At 40.3% G+C, this 17,706-nt stretch overlaps 1 protein-coding gene across 1 annotated transcript in view; it reads right to left on the minus strand.

The window, feature by feature from the left end:
- CCDC73 (coiled-coil domain containing 73) overlaps positions 1 to 16,796 on the minus strand; it is a 152,768-nt gene extending 135,972 nt beyond the window's left edge. Inside the window, exon 1 of the mRNA XM_014863229.3 lies at positions 16,666 to 16,796. The gene's annotated coding sequence lies outside the window, so the exon portion shown is untranslated. The remainder of the gene's footprint in view (positions 1 to 16,665) is intronic.
- Positions 16,797 to 17,706: the final 910 nt, after the last annotated feature.

Here is a 17,706-nt window from a genome sequence, read left to right on the forward strand (position 1 = left end):
CTGTCTGGAATGCTCTATCTCCACATTACACAGAATTTCCTCCACGTTTTTCAGGTCTCAGTTCAAATGTCACCTCTTCAGCATGTACTACACCCCATCACTCTTCTGCACATCATCCTGTTTTGTTTTCTTCACATCAGTTACCATTGCCCAAAATTATGTGTTATCTATTAAGTTTGTTTATTATGTCTCTTCCTTTAAAAAATAAGTTTTATGAGAGCCCAGTCTCATCTGTCTTGGCCATGCTGTCTTCAGCACCTAGGACAGGGCCCGATATAGAGTAATATCAGAGATTAAATATTTGTTGAGTACTAAATGAATTTACCTCACTTTCCTAGTCCTTGAAGGCATTTAGTGACCTGTACTATAGGCACACAAATAATCATTCTAAGAGCAACAGACTGGGAATGAATGGATATTAACAAATCTGTTCATCAGTAGTCATGTGATTGCAGACAAACTGCTGGACCTTTCTGGATCTACTTTCTTTACCTCTACATTTGCTTCCAGCTCCAAAGTTCCATCTTGTGACTACCATGTGAACAATCCCCAATGAGTCTTCAGTCATCTCAAAGTACTCGCTTGTATGTTTCCACTTCAGATTTAACAAACCAAAATTTGTACTTTTCTTCTCCCTAAAAGCTTTTAAACTTCATTTCTATCAGTAGTATCAAGTATTTTACTTAAATCTCCAAAGAACATTCACTAAATCTTTGATCTCTGTCTCTTTTCTCTCCTTCTCTCTGTTCCCCCTCTCACTTTCACTCCCCTTCATCCCCTAAATCTAATCTCTAAATGGACCTGCCTGTTCTTCCTTCTAATGGCCCTCAAATTCATTCTGCATCACTACTCCTACTGCCATCAACCTAGTCAGACCCTCATTACCTCAGACATGAATTATAATCACCTTTTCCTGTTATCCCTTTATTTAATCTTCTCCCCCACTTCAATCTATCCGACATATTTTCTCCAGAATTATTTTGCAAAACACCACTTAAACCTCATCAATCTCCAAATTCAAGAGGGCTTCTCTTGTTTACAAATCCAGTCCAAATGCATCTGCCTGATTTTTAAGGGTTCTCACTTTCTAGTTTCATCTTCCTTTTCAACTTTAATCCTCTTCTGCACCCAACAGAGATCCCAAAAGAGGACCAAGAAGTCCTCTATTATAGTTTCCTTACGTTCTCTTACCTAATTCATGCTCATTCCCACCTCTGTACCTAGAATAATTTTTCTACTCCCTCCCTACCTAAATTCTATCCATTTTTTATGCCCAAGGACCCTTTTCTCCAGTAATCCTTCTCTGACCTTTCTAAACCATTAGGACCCCTTCAGTCTCTAATTTCCTGTTGAGTGTTTAAATTCAACACTACAAAATTTAACAGTAATTCACCAATTGTTCTATATGTGTTCAATCTGCCTCTCCAAAAGGGATGTTGCTTAGAGGCAAGAACTGTTCTGCACTTCTTTCATTTACTCCCCCACAGCATTTAATACAGTTCTAGGCACAAAGTAAGCAGTCAATAAATTAACTAGAAATTAGAATGATTTTTATATGACTCCTTACATAATACAAAGCAATTTCACCTATATTTTTCTTTTGATCCTTAAATTGCTTCCCTGAGGTTTGTAGGGTATTACTTCCTACATAGTATGATAGAAAAAGACCACTGAACTTAAAGTCAGAGGCCTAGACTTGAGTAAAAACTTGACTGTTTCGTCAACTGTGTAATCCTGGGGGGAAAAAAGACTTTTTTTCTGAAACTCAGCTTCCTAATCTGACAATAAATTTCAAGTTAACCCAAAAAGACAGGTTCATATTTTGAAAGTTCAGCACTATTGAAGGCTTGAGACATATTTTTAGATGGATTAACAACCCCAATCAGATAAACTAATAAGTAATTATGGAGAGAATATAGAAAAATCTACAACTATGTCTGATTTCATTTTCTATACTATTGAGACTTTAAAAAATATTAGACATAATAATGGTAATGTTTTAAGTACTATTAATATTTTATCAGAAAGCTACATTTCTTTAAATAGATCTTATCTGTTACTTATATCCCAACATATCCCAGAAGAGATTTAATGCAGTGACTTCTTTAAGAGGCTTGCTATATTTTTCTTTGTGGTTTTCATTACTAAAGAAGGCTAAACTATTTCCATCAAAATGCTCCTTCTATTTTATATGGGAAGTCAATGTCAAAATGTTATTCATTTACCAAAAAACATTTCAAAGTGCTTTTATTTAGTGACCTGGCATTTGTTTCTTGCTACATATAACACTACTTATCTTAAATGCGTGAAATACCAAAATCATTAGCCAAATACCTGCAAAATTTGGGAAGTCTATCTTTATGCTAAGAGTATAAAATCATATTACTTACCTGTTAAATTCAATAATCAACAGTGTTAAACAAATAAAAGCATGAAATAAATCAGTGGTTCTCAAAATGTGGTCCCTTGGCCAACAAAATAAGCAACACCTAAGGACTTGTTAGAAATGCAAATTCTAGGGTCTAACTTAGATCTACTAAATCAAGAACTAGGGGTGGGGTCCAACAATCCTGTTTTAACTAGTCAACTGAAGTGTGAGAACCACTGATACAAATTAACCTGAGCATGTCATACTTACCTGGTGACTGAATTTTTTTTTCCTTGCTGGGGAAGATTCGCCCTGAGCTAATATCTGTTGCCAATCTTCCTCTTTTTTTTTTTTAATGTGAGGCCCCACCACAGCATGGCCACTGACAGAGGAGTGCTGTGGAACTGAACCCAAGCCACCAAAGCAGAGAATGTCAAACTTTAACCACTAGGCCACTGGGGCTGGCCCTAAATATTTTTTAAGTAGTAGAAAATTTAGATTTAGAGCCTATCTAGGAAAAAGTTTTTTGTTTCTTTAATTTACTAAATGCTGATTTAAAGGACTAGACAAAACTATGAGCACTGTAATCAGGCCTCAACAATGGAAATGAGAAACCTGGTGATAACTCTGAATTTTCATATTAATAATCAGAGAAAATTAATGCTAAGTACCCACAAATTTGCAAATATTCCCAAAATATAAACAAGGGCAAATGATTAAGAAGATTTAATTAAGTGTTTTCCCATTTGGTACACTTTTAAAATTTATGATCAGAGTTTGGCCTATTATAGAAGCAGCAAAGTAAGCAAAGCATATGAAAATCGATCCTATGGACTTAAGTTTATAAGCATTTTGTTCCAGCCCAGAGGTTTCCAACTGGTGTCATAGGACAGCATACTATTAATAAGTTACAGGTTTGAGTCATTACGCCTCTCAGTTGAGCAAAAGGCCAGGCACAGCCAAGAAAGCCCCAACACACAAGGTTGGTTGCAATTGGTCATGAGTAACTTTGTCCACATGCCCCTCTGCACCATACAAATACTATGTTATTTTTCAACTGTGCCATGATGTGTGGCAAAAGAAAGTAGGAAGGACTCTTCCAACCATTTCTGCTAACTCAGTGAGTAGGATACTTTCAGTTGCAAATACAGAAAACACAGTTCAAACTGGCTTTAAAAACAAAAGGAAATTTATTGGTTTGTTTGGTTTTAAAAAGTCTAGGGGCCGGCCCGGTGGCGCAGCAGTTAAGTTCACACCTTCTGCTTCGGTGGCCTGGGGTTAGCCCGTTTGGATCCCAGGTGCAGACATGGCACCGCACGGCAAGCCACGATGTGGCAGGCGTCCCACATATAAAGTAGAGGAAGATGGGCACGGATGTTAGCTCAGGGCCAGTCTTCCTCAGCAAAAAGAGGAGGATTGGCAGCTGATGTTAGCTCAGGGCTAATCTTCCTCAAAAAAAAAAAAGTCTAGAACTAGGTTTGGCTTCAGGCAAACGATGTGCCCAGCACCTGGATAGTTATTCTTTAAGTTTCTGCCTATGACACCTTGATATTGGCTATCATTTCATAAGGCCAACATGGGTGCAAGAAGCTACCAAGGCTACACACTGCCTTGTTCCTTCTTCCAGCAAGAAGAAGAGAGTCTATGTCCCAATGAAAGTCTAAGGTTACCCATTTAGGGCTTCTTGGTTTACCTTTCCATCCTCAGCCAATTATTGAGCTTGGGAGTGATGCAAGCACAGTTCAACAAGCTCAACCTTTGAAGCTGGAGGTGAAGTCAATCCAGGTTAACTTCACAAATGTCACATGCTTGAGAAAGTGAGAACGACTACTTAGGGAAATGTCAGGTACTGTTACCATGAAAGAGGAAGAATGTATACAGGTAAATAAAAACAGCTTTCCCTAATAGCTTATCACATGTCTCTAAATAAGCCAATTACCTTTAGATTAAAAGTGAGAAACACTAGTAATCTAAAAAACATATGTTAAAATGACATATTTTTACCTTTTTTTTTTTAAAGATTGGCACCTGAGCTAACATCTGTTGCCAATCTTTCTTTTCTTTTTTCCTTCTTCTCTTCAAAGCCCCCCAGTACATAGTTGTAGATTCTATTTGTAGGTCCTTCCACTTGTGCTACATGGGACACCACCTCAGCATGGCTTGATGAGCGGTGCCAGGTCCAAGCCCAGAACCCAAATCGGCGAAACCCAGGGCCACCGAAGCAGAGTGCATGAACTTAACCACTCAGCCAGGTGGGCAGCCCCTTAACCTATCATATTAAAAGGCCTTTTAAAAAAATATTTAGAACTAGTAAAGAGATGGGGAAATAGGCATTCAAACAGTTCTGGTAGAAATGAAGTGGAAACAATCCTTTGAAAACAATTTAGAATGTCCTAAGAGTCATAAACTAAACAGATTTCCACTTCTAAGAATCCATTCAAAAGGAAAAAATCCTAAATGCAGAAAAATTTTCATGTTAACAGTTGTTTACTTAATATTTATTAATAAAAACAAGAAAGAAAAATTGGAAACAGCCTAAAGGTCCAGTAATAAGATAACAGTCAAGGAGAGCCAGCCCTGATGGCCTAGCAATTAAGTTCGGCACACTCTGCTTCGGCAGCCTGGGTTCAGTTCCCAGGTGTGGAACCACACCACTCATCTGTCAGTAGCCATGTTGGGATGGCAGCTCATGTAGAAGAACTAGAAGGACTTACAACCAGAATACACAACTATGTACTGAGGCTTTGGGGAGGAAAAAGCAAAGAAAAAAGAGGAAGACTGGCAAGTGTGAATCTTTCCCAGCAAAAAAGATAATAAAAAGAAGACAGCCAATTAAGTTATCACTATATGATGAAATATATGTAACTGCTTAAAAGGAAACTAATAATACCTAATATTTGTTGAGCACTATATGCAAAACACTCTCTTAACACACTATTTAGTTCTCCAAACAGCTTTATGAGATATTTACTGCTAGCATTGGTATTTCAGAAATGAAAAAACTAAGGCATAAAAAGATTAAGTAACTTGCCCAAGGTTACACAGTACAGGGTGGAACCAGGAAATAAACCCAGTAATCTGGTTCCAGTCTTGCACTCTTAACCACTTCATTATATTGCCTCTCAAAATTGTGTTTGTAAGGCCAGCCCTTGTAGCCTAATGGTTAAGTTTGGAGTGCTCCACTTCAGCAGCCTAGGTTTGGTTCCTAGGCATAGACCCACACCACTTGTCAGTGGCCATGCTGTGGCAGCAGCTCACATACAAAAAGAAGACGACTGGCAATAGATGTTACTCAGGGAGAATCTTCCTCAGCAAAAAAAAAAAAAAAAAGGTGTTTGCATAGTTTATAATAACAGGAAATATTCATATTACAATGTTTTGTTAAAAACAAACATTAACAACAACAGAAACAGGACTCAGTGTTCCAGTTGTTGGAGCCAGTGGGTTGAACACAGGTATTTAGTTCAGCCCCACTAAAACAACAGTGGGCAACTTAAGGCACAAGCCTTGGACAGCAAGAATGACATGAGACAAAAATTTGGCTTTTGGCAGGCAGATGGAGGAGCAGTTATATTTATAAGACCTGAGAAAGCAAAGCTGGTAATAAGGAAAATAGAGAAGCAATTTAATTTACAACACACGCCCCCTTTCCCGACATCCCTTCCCTGGTCCCTCCTTCAAGCCCCTGCATAAAAGGTCTCATGATACCAGGGACCTCTAAAGGTGAAGGCAAAAGTGAGGCCAAAAACAGGATGACTGCTTGAAAGTCTATTTAAGGAGAAGTTAGACCCATAGGTTCCCTCTCTCTTTCTGGTTAGCCAGATAACTACCCTTCCCTCCCCTGGATATAAGATGAGAAGTTGTTTCGAAGATGATAAAACAAAGAGTCTCTGGAATAGGAGATACAGGCACAGTCTGGGGGGGTGGGGGGGCTACTATATTGAAAAGTTCATACACCGAACGTTGAGACACTCCTACCCCACCAGCCTTCTTCCTCCACAGGGCTTCCACAGCTGCTGACAGCCAGACAGCACTTGAAGCAGGAGACTAGAAGTGTGTTTTTGAGGGAATTTGACTGGGCTAAGAGAAAAGACATAAGTAATGTTACATGAGGAGTTTCCTGACAAAATATTCTAGTCAGATTACCCTAAAATGAAGACCACAGGGGCCGGCCCCGCAGCTGAGTGGTTGGGTTCGTGCCCTCTGCTTCGGCAGCCCAGGGTTTTGCTGGTTTGAATCCTGACCTTGGACATGGCACCGATCATCAAACCATGCTGAGGCAGCATCCCACATGACACAGCTAGAAGAACCCACAACTAAAAATACACAGCTATGTACTGGGGGGCTTTGGGAGAAAAAGGAAAAATTTTTAAAAAATAAAAATAAAAGGGGCTGGCCCCATGGACGAGTGGTTAAGTTTGCATGCTCCGCTGCAGGCGGCCCAGTATTTCGTTGGTTCGAATCCTGGGCACGGACATGGCACTGCTCATCAAACCACGCTGAGGCAGCATCCCACATGCCACAACTAGAAGGACCCACAATGAAGAATATACAACTATGTACTGGGGGGCTTTGGGAAGAAAAAGGAAAAAAATAAAACCAAAAAATAAAAAAATAAAAATAAAAATAATGAAGACTGTAGTCAATAAGCCCTACCCAGACATCTAGAGCTTCCAATCCACTTTTTTTAGTGCCCCATTCTTAAATACAGAGCAGAAAGCTAAAGACCAATAGATTTTTGAAGGAAAGTGTCTAATTTCAAAGACAGAGACAAAAACAAATAGAAAAATTACAAAAGCAACTTAGAGGAAGCAAAGATTAAGCAGAGGAAATTCTTTCAAAAGAAACATCATTAATATTCTCATTAAAAGATAGATATTGCATCTGTGAAAAAAAGAAGATGCTCCCAAAAAAGGAAGACTCATAGAAAGAAAAACTCTTTAAAAAATTAAGATAGTAAAAATGAAAAATTCAATAGAAGGGTTGGAAGACAAAATTGAAGAATCTTACAAAAAGAAGAGCAAAAAGACAAAGAAGTACAGAACTGAAGAAAAAAGGATTAGACAATTACAGGATTAATTTAGAAGGTCCAATAACTGTACCCTAGAAGTCTAGAAAAAGCAAAGAGAGAAACTGGAGAATAAATCATCAAAAAATTTCTAAATCAATTTTCCCAGAACTAAAAAATATGAGTTTGCCAGCACCAAGACACATTATGGTGAAATAACAGAATACTGGAGAAAACAGAAAGATCCGATAAGATTCTAGAAAGGAAAAAAAACTTTTTCCATATAAAGAATGAAGAATAACATTAGCGTTTTCAACAGCTACAATGAAAGCTAGAATAAAGAAGCTAAGCCTTCACAATTAAGGGAAAATTACTATCAAACTGAAATTTCACCAGCCATGCCAAGCGTGAAGGTAAACAATATTTTCAGACATGCAGTGTCCAAAAACAATTTACCTCCCATGCATCTTTTCTCAAGAAGCTCCTTAAGGATTTCTCCAAGAAAGAGGAAGGTATGGGATCCAGGACACAGGGGAGCTTATACCAGAGGGAGAGGAAAGAAACTCCTGGGATGTTGCACTGTACAGAAAACCTAGAGGGCAACCACTCCAGACTGGAGTCATTTAGTAGGCTCTGGGAGAAAGTTCCTCAATAGGATGGAAATTAACAGATTACCAACTAATTTTGAATCACTAATAAGAGTTTTATATAACTGAGAAATGTCTGAGGTTGAATAAGAAATGAATCCATTAAAAAAGTAAGCAATGGGGGAAAACACAACAATGAGGGGGGAACGTCGTACAGCAAAGAAAAAATAATCACAGCATACTGCAATGGTTCAGCTGTGAACAGCATTCATGCAGTCATAACAATATAACTCTAAATACTGATATAATCAAGATCATGGTATAACTATATGAGGATGATGGATAGCATGTGAAGGGGGACGACTTAGGGCAAAAGATCAAGGAAAGTTGAATCTTCATCTTCTGGGGCTGGCCTCTTGGCCAAGCAGTTAAAGTTCTGCACACTCTGCTGCAGCAGCCCGGGTTTTCGGGTTCAGATCCCAGGTGCGCACCTACTCCACTCATCAGCCATGCTATGGAGGCATCCCACATACAAAATAGAGGAAGACTGGCACAGATGTTAGCTCAGGGCAAATCTTTCTCACCAAAAAATTAAAAAATAAATTTTAAAAAATAAAAATAAATCCTCATCTTCCATGATGGAAAGTCATTAGATAATGCCTAAAACTGGAAAATCTAGAAGTAGCAATGATAAGCATATTATTTAGAGATGCGGAAGTAAACGTCTAAAGAATCAGTTAAAATAGTTTAAAGTAGTTGCCCTGGAGAGGAGGAAATGGCAGAAGAAATGACTGTTTTTCTGAACAAACCTTGTAAAAAAAAAATTTAATTCTCTACATTACGTGCGCACATAACTGATAAAAGTAAATAATAAATTTTAAAACTTGGGATTTAAAATTACATACGCATCATGATTAAAGCTATATCAATATAAACACCATCAGAAAAAAACATTGAAAGGGAATACATCAAAATGTTAACTGTAGTTTTCTTTCAGTGATCAAAATATGAGTGTCTTCCCCTTCACTCTGCTTTCCATAGAGTACATATAACTTCCATAATGGAAGAAAAACTTAACTGTCTATGTTTTAAGTTGGTACAGAATTACTTCAGTTGAGAACCCTCAGAGAGATACAAAATTAGTTAGGTGCAAGCAGCATTTCTTACCATGAAAGAGAATAGAACAGAACAGAATAGATTAGCAATCTTCACATGTGATAAGTTTCATAAAACTTTTGTTTTAAGTATATGTACATGTAAATACATGTATGTGTCTGGTTCACAATGTGAAATATATATATATATTTTTGAGGAAGATTTAACATCTGCCGCCAATCCTTCTCTTTTTGCTGAGGAAGACTGGCCCTCAGCTAATATCCGTGACCATCTTCCTCCACTTTTTATATGTGGGACGCCTACCACAGGATGGCTTTCCAAGCAGTGCCACGTCCGCACCAGGGATCCAAACTGGCGAACCGCGGACCACTGAAGCAGAACATGCACACTTAACTGCTGCGCCACTGGGCCGGCCCCTGAAATATTTTCTTACTGTGGGTCACAGTCCAAAATGTTTTTACAATGCTATTAAAGAAAGCTTGATAAAGTGAGAAATATACCAGTTTTGAAGTTTTGTGGTAAAATATAGATTTTTATTATGCACTTTTGCAAAAGGCATATGCTTTTCCACAGATGCCTATAAGAATACATAACAGAGGCCGGCCCAGTAGTGCAGTGGTTAAGTTGGCACGTTCCGCTTCGGCGGACTGGGGTTAGGCGGTTCGGATGCAGGTACAGACATGGTACTGCTTGACAAGCCATGCTGTGGTAGGCGTCCCACATATAAAGTAGAGGAAGATGGGAATGGATGTTAGCTCAGGGCCAGTCTTCCTCAGCAAAAAGAGGAGGATTGGCAGCAGACGTTAGCTCAGGGCTAATCTTTATTAAAAAAAAAAAAAAGAATACACAACAGATGTGGATTCAAATTCTGTCTCCTCTTACTAGCTATGTCACTTCTCTGGGTTTCAGTTTCCTTATCTACATAACAGGGATAATGATACTTATTTCACAGGATGTGAGGATTGAATGAGGTAATGTAAAAAGTCCTGGCATATCATAAGGGTTCAATACCAGACAACAAGAAATGAGGAAGCCTATATGTACAAAACATGCTTTTTTGATCATTTAAAGGAGATATATAATATTCAATTTGAGGTTTCATCCATATTTTACTCTAAAGAGATCAAAACACTCTCACATTTTTTTTGGGGGGGGGAGGATTAGCCCAGAGCTAACATCTGCCGCCAATCCTCCTCTTTTTGCAGAGGAAGACTGGCCCTGAGCTAACATCCGTGCCCATCTGCCTCTATTTTATGTGGGATGCCTGCCACAGCATGGCTTGACAAGTGCTGCATAGGTCCGTACCCAGATCTGAACCGGCAAACCCCTGGCCACTGAAGTGGAATGTGCAAACTTAACCACTGTGCCACTGGGCTGGCCCCACTCACATTTCAGTACTGCTTTTATTACAGGAATCTCCGAAAATGTATATGCCTTCCCCTATGTGAACCACAATCTGAACAGTTAAACTCAAACAATGACTCTATATAGGAAAGCAGTCATTAAAAAATACTCTACCTTTAACATTTGGCTTCAAAGTGTTAGTAACAAACTCTTGTAAATAGTTCATTTATCCATAGTCATTTATAATAATAAGTGTATTGTTTACACTATTTACAAATATTTATGTTATATGTACAATAAATGTACTTATAATTATTTACATCTATAATACAAATTTCATTATAAAAATATATTTTTAGGGCCAGCCTGGTGGCACAGTGGTTAAGTTCACATGTTCCGCTTCTCGGCAGCCCGGGGTTTGCAGGTTCGGATCCCAGGTGCGGACATGGCACCACTTGGCACGCCATGCTGTGGCAGGCATCCCACATATAAAGTAGAGGAAGATGGGCACAATGTTAGCTCAGGGCCAGGCTTCCTCAGCAAAAAGAGGAGGACTGGCAGTAGTCAGCTCAGGGCTAATCTTCCTCAAAAAAATAAAAAAAAAAAAAAATATATATATATATTTTAAAACAAAGCCAATATAATAAAATGCTTAAAGCATTACCTCAGCATATTACTGATTCTATACTATACAAGTATTGCAGTTTTTTTCAAAAAACAGCTTTTTCAAAAGCACATAATAAAAATCTGTATTTTGCCTCAATTTAAAAGCTCTAAAGGTTTTTATACCTTTGAAAGTATTTATTAAAAAGTACATCTTAAATACTCTGCAGAAGAAAGTAAGGTAACCTATAATCCTGATAAGGGTCAGAGTAATAACACAAAATGGACAAATTACACTGTCATTCTACTTAAATTATTTAAGATATTTAATTTGACCTGTAGATAGTCTCTTGTCTTCTCATCATGCCTGACTTTTAAGTGGGAGGTCTTCATTCGTGATGATCCTTTAATAGAAGCAAAGCTTTCTCCATTTAACCCATGCTGTTATCAATCATGTGCAGGGATAAATGAGGCTGTAAGATTTTGCCAGTATCACAAATGACACTGTGACCTGAGGCCAACATCTTTATTTGCTTCTCCAGTGATTCACTTCAGCAGATATTAACCAATTTTATAATCCATGAAAGGCAAAATTAAAGGACACCATCCATAAAACAGAATAATTCCCATCAGCAACAAAGTGATGTGTGTATTATCTTATAAATTATATGGCCATACAGTGTGGTAATGTAATGAAGTAAAGATGGTAATAATCAAATGCCTAGGGCAAACGCTAATATGCATTTAATCACACAGCATGGAGCCATTTGTCACTACAGTTGAATGCATGGGTACATAAAATACATGAGTCACGTCCTTATTGTTATACTATAACAGCATCAATTTCACACTATCATTTCACATAATAACAATTGGTAGGCCTTGACATTAGCTAAAACATTCAAAGAGTATAAACCAAATCATCAACAATAGCTTTTCAAATACAAAACAAATCAGATTTTTTCAGTATCTAAAACTGAAAGAATTTTTCCCAAAAAAGTCTTTGTTAAAGAGCTATTATCCCAAGTTTCCTTTTTTTTCTCAAATAGCCCATAAATTGGTTTCATCATATTGCCTTTTATTCTTAGGAATACTCTTATGACTTGAACTGAATGCTAAATCAGTCTTATATCTCCTTCTTAAGTAATTATTAATATAATATTTTAACGTAAAATGCGGATGACATTTGTCACAAAAAGTGAAGTCTTATGTGAAAAACTGTATTCATTAACTATACACAAGCTTGTGCATGTGTAGATTGAAAAAAAAGATTGAGAAAAAATTACTAAAACATGATCTAAAAATATATAAACACTAATTATCTGATCTTGGATTGCTACAAGATTCATTGGGAAACCTCCTTAACTCCATCAAGATGCTCTATAATATAACAGTATTATAAATATTACATTTCCTAGAGTGTATCCCCTCTAAAAGTGAAGAACCAAACGGTCTTGTATGTTCCATACAGCACACTGCCAAACTGGAATTGATTATATTTGCACTCACAGCCTGTCTTCTATTAGCAATGGTTGTGTTAGCCATATATTGTAAGTTCCTTGACTAGAGGCCGAAGTTTCACTTTTGTATCCTCACACTGCCTAATACAATAATTTACAAAAGTCAGTCACTCAATTAATATTTGTTGCACTGCATGTTGCACTGAATGGAACAGATCACTCATATCCTTTGGAAAAGAAGGGAGAAGATACTTGGAAACCAGAAGTTAAATAAGGCAGCATGTGCAAGCAGAGTGTGTTCTGTAACCGTGATAGAGAAATGTTAAGAAAGATATCACAATACTACAAAAGACCTAGAGAAGAACAATTATATAATGAAGGAAAATGCAACAGTATCCACAAGTGGATTTTTAAAATAAGCCTTCTTATATAGAGACAATAAAGAATAAAAGTGATAGAATTCAATATATCTCTCGGGTCAAGAAACTGTAAGGAATACAAATTTTGAGTCAATAGTCTTTATCTTCAAGGTCTAGAAAGGTAGATAAAGCATTTATTCAAATAAGTGTAACCCCAGACATAATTAACACTAGGCATGATATAAGACATGACAGATAAAAAAGGGTGCTCTAAGTGTTCAAAGAGTTCAAAGTAGACAGTGCCTGAGCCTCATTTACTTCACATATAAAATAAGGATACTAAACTAAGTTTAAATTTTTACTTGATTGTTAATTTGTAAATATCCTTTCTCAATACCAAAATAGTTACAACAGCAAAAGCAAATTGGAGTAGTTGCTGTCTAGTACTACTTCTAGCAGTAAAATTCTGATTTAATTAACCTACAGAGAAGAGATTTTAGATTATTGAAGAATTCAAGAAACTGTTCACAAAGGAGGATTCTGAGACAGACCCTAAGCAAGGGAAATCAAACATGGCTGAAGGATAGGAGGATAGTTCTTATTGACACACACTGATCTGGAAAGTAGGAGGTCACTGATGAGCAATTTGCACAAATGAGATGTGAAGTGAGATTATAAGGTAGTAGTTTAAGGTCATAAGTAATCAAGAACAGGAAGGGACAGTAGAAAAAATCAAACATTTTACATTTTATAGAAAAAGCCAGTAAAGATCACATGATTAAATATGAAAAGAGAGAGGATAATTGAAGGAGTGAGGTCTGACAGTTAAGTAGAGGGGAAATATATCAAGGAATGATTAGCCTCAGAAGAAAAGGGAACAATACTCCTTTCTTTCTTAGAAAGTAGAAAAATAAGGTGAAAGGGCCAAGATACAAAGTTTGCTGAGGTTCCAGAAAGAAACAGGACTTTAGAAATCCAGTGTAAACCAGATCTTGTTAAATGAATTTCAAAATTCCAGAACTAAGGAAAATCTTAAAGCCTGAAAATGTTAATGTAAACGAATAAAGGAAACAGAAAGCAACATTCATTCAACATTAATTGAGCCCCTTCCATATTCAAAATGTAATGATTAAAAAAAAACAACATAGAGTCCTGGTCCTCAGGGAACTCTGCTAGAGAGATACAGACATATAAAGATAATTATAATACAATGTGGTCACATGCAATGGTAGAGACGCCTAGAGAGTATTATGGCAGCAGACAGGAGGAGCTTCCAATCCAGCAAGAGAAAGTCAAGGAAGGCTTGAGAAGGTCAGAGACTTCCTGGAGAAGGTGACTTCTGGGCTGAGACTTAAAAATCTTAAAAGTTAAGAAGTTAGCAAAGTGAAAAAGTTAGGTAAGAGTATCTTAGAAGGGAAAAACAGCATTAGCAAAGGCATAGATGGACAAAACATCATTTTAAATGAGGAACCAAAAACAGTTTTAAGGAGCTCAGAGTGTAACATGTAAGGCTGGGAGAAGATTCGAGATGAGGCTTGAGGAGCAGGCAGGTCTTACCGGGGTTTTTCATCCATGTTAAGAAGCTTGAACTAATTAATACCTTCAGCATTCTGCTCTCATATAGAGTGCCTTTCTCTATCTTTTATGTTTAAACACATTTCAAAATCAGATCAAATTCCGTCTCCCCCAGGAAGCTTTCTTATGAATCCAGCTCAGATCAAATGCTCCTTTTCTCAACTGTACTTGTTGCCTGTTATCATATGATTAGCACCTTCTTGTGTATACTCCCCCATTCTTATTGCCTATTCCACATAATTTTGCACTTTATTATGTCAATGTATAATGCTGCCATTAGTAATGTTATTTTTTCATTAATTCTTTCATTTTTTAGGTTTATTAAGCTCTAATGGAAAACACTTTGGGAGCACAGTAAATATTTTATTAAATTACTATAAATTACATAAAATTATTAAAACATTTTGAATTTATTAAAAGAAAATAATTTGAATTACCACGAGTAAAATATTCTCTATTCACTGTAAAATCTTTGTCAACTTTCTCCTTGTTTTAAGAAAAGAAGTAGTGATTTCCTAAACAAATTTTAGAAATTTAGAAATATTCATATTCTAGACATTCTGAGGTGTTTGAAGGAAATGAGAATTGGAAATTATCTCCATAAGGATCATATGGAACCAAACATAAAGTAAACTATTAAAGATACTATAAATTCAATTAATCTAAAGCAACACAACAGAGATCTTTGGATCAAGTACATAAACACTAATTTTGGCCATCTTATAAATAAAATATAGGAAAATCTTTTCAACATTTCTTAAAACACTTATAACCTTTAAGTAAACTCCCAAATATTCCAAACTTGAAACAAGAATAAATTGCCAAAATGTCTTCATAAAAGCTGATTCTGTTTCTTTTTAAGGAAAAAACCCTCTTTTTAAATTGTGATTAACACTGGCTTATAAGCTTATATAAATTGCAGGTGTACAAGGCTAACTAGTACAGCTGGAAATTTTTTGCTCATTGAACATAAACTGAAAATAAAAGTTTTCGTTTTATATGCAACTACTCTCAGCACCAGAGAATTTCCGAAAGGCTTTTCTTATTACTAACAGAAAGTTCCTACGGGTCATAACCTATGAGAGTCTTCTATATTCTTACCTCGCTAGCGCCTAAACTGATCATAAAGAATCATCTGCCAGTAAGCAGCACTCACTACCCCAGGACTGGCTGAGGAGCGAGACCTTCTACAAAGAGGCCACGGTCACGTCGAGCGCCCCTCCGAGCGCAGCCCTCACACCCACCTCCCAGCGCGCTCCGCCGCTGAGCGTTCGCAAGCAAGGGGACCCCACGGCCTCGCGCACGACGACTGCAGCCTGCGCCCCAACCGCGGGCCAAGCCAGCCATGTAACGGGTCTCAAGCAGAGCTTTTCTACCCGGCAGGCTAGACTAGAACAAAATAAAAGGGAGACTAGAAGAACGCGCCGCTCGGAGAGAGGGTGAGCAGCGCCTCGGGGGCTTTGTCTCGGGCCCTCGTTCAGGTGTTTGCTCTGGCCCGACGGACAGTGCTTGCTAACGGAGCGTAACCAGAGCTGAGGAGCGCTCTGAGGGCGCCTTCCCCGCGGGCCTCCGGGCGCCCCTCACCGAAGAAGCACCGCGGCGCGGGCCGCCGGGACGCACGCCGGCAGCGCCGCCTCGAGGAGCCGCGCCGACGCCCGCGAGGACGCCCCGTGAGGGCCGCCCCTCGCGGTCTGGCCGCCTCGGCAACAACCGACAAGCCAGAGCAGCGCGCCCCCGCCCGCCCCCCGCAGCTTCCTCGCGGCGTCAGCAGAACCGGGCCGCGGCATCGCCAGGGCTGGGGCAGGTTGAGGACCCGGCGCCCTCGCCATGCGGGGCGCGTCCACGCCGTCGGAGCCGCCCCGCGGGGAGCGCTTGGACACTACGGCCGACGGGACCGGGGCCGGCACGCGCCCCGCCGGACCCCACTGCGCCCAGACGCCGCCCACTGCTGGGGGCGGGACGCGCCAGGGCGGGGCCCCCGCAGCCGCTGTCCTCGCAGCAGCGCCGCTGCCCGGCGGGCCCGCAGGCCCGCGGCGACCCGCGGCGTGTGCACCAGCCGGCACGCGCGCGAGGCGCCGCCGGGAGGCGAGGCGGGGCCTGCTTGGGTCGGCCGGCGTCCTACACGCAACCCCAGGCCTGGAGGTGTGAGGGGCTGCTGCGCCGGGCCTACTCCCGTCCCCAGCGAAGACCGCCAGGCCCGCGCTGGCCCGCCGCGCACGCGGAGCTCGAAGCAAAGCGCACAGACCTGAGGCGCCGGGCAGGACGGCGGAAGACCACCCGCGGCCTCGCGCGCAGGAGCCGCCGCGCTGGGCTGCCGGGCCGAAGGTTCTAGGCGCCGCCGGTCAGCCAAGGGAGGACGGGCTAGCTTGGGCGGCTGGAGACGCAGCCCGCACCCTTAGGTGTGCCCTGGACGAAAAGGGCAGGTGACTGCGCCACAGCCCAGGGCACGCCGGCAACAGCACAAGTCACCTCAGGCGAGCGCCTCTCGCTCCCCCGCGGCGCTTCGGCTCACCTCTTCCAGCCCACGGGCGCTTCCGGGTTCCGGGCCCTGAGGCACTTCCGGGTTACTTGGCCGTCTTCCGGGGCCTTGGGGCGTCGAAGCCAGGCCGGGAGGCTTGAGCCTCCGGGGAACGTGGGATTGATATTCTTTTAGGATGTGAGCTCTAGATGCTCCGTGTGTTTCCTAGTTTAAGTAAAACGTTTATTGGCTTATCCATCCGTGTTTATGAAAATCTTTGGAAGAATGAAGAAACAGCTAACAAGATAGTGTTGGGAGCAGCGGGCACTGTGCAGATGGAGACGGGAGAGGGTGGAAGACCTTGCTGAAGACCTTTTTTACAGGTTTTGTGTTTGAATCACGTGAAAGTGTTATCGTGCAAAAAGTCACACGATTATTTTTTAAAAGTGAAATAATAGAAAAACTGTAGCTCTCATCAGACTGAAGATGACACCTACTCTAGCCCTAATAGAGAATGCAGTATATTTCAGGTCTCCTGCGTGGTTCATGCCGTGCTACCAAAATCTGAAAGAAATGGTCCCTGTCCTCAAAACTTTAACCATATTTGCAAGGAAAAGTCTGTCTGGAACTCTTTTTCCTCCTGCCCTTCCTTCAGAACTTCCCTGAGTGCCCGCACTCTTTCTCTGCTCTCCCGCCTTGCCGTCCCGTCACAGGCACTGGCTGACGTGGAGCCCGTGGCGTCCGCGCCCTGGAGCCAGCTCCGCGAGGGCGCCAGGCCTCCCGCACCTGCATCCCAGCTTCGAGCACGACGCCCGGCGTGCAACTCCC

This window comes from Equus asinus, chromosome 20, assembly GCF_041296235.1.
Source record: "Equus asinus isolate D_3611 breed Donkey chromosome 20, EquAss-T2T_v2, whole genome shotgun sequence".
Taxonomy (NCBI): domain Eukaryota; kingdom Metazoa; phylum Chordata; class Mammalia; order Perissodactyla; family Equidae; genus Equus; species Equus asinus.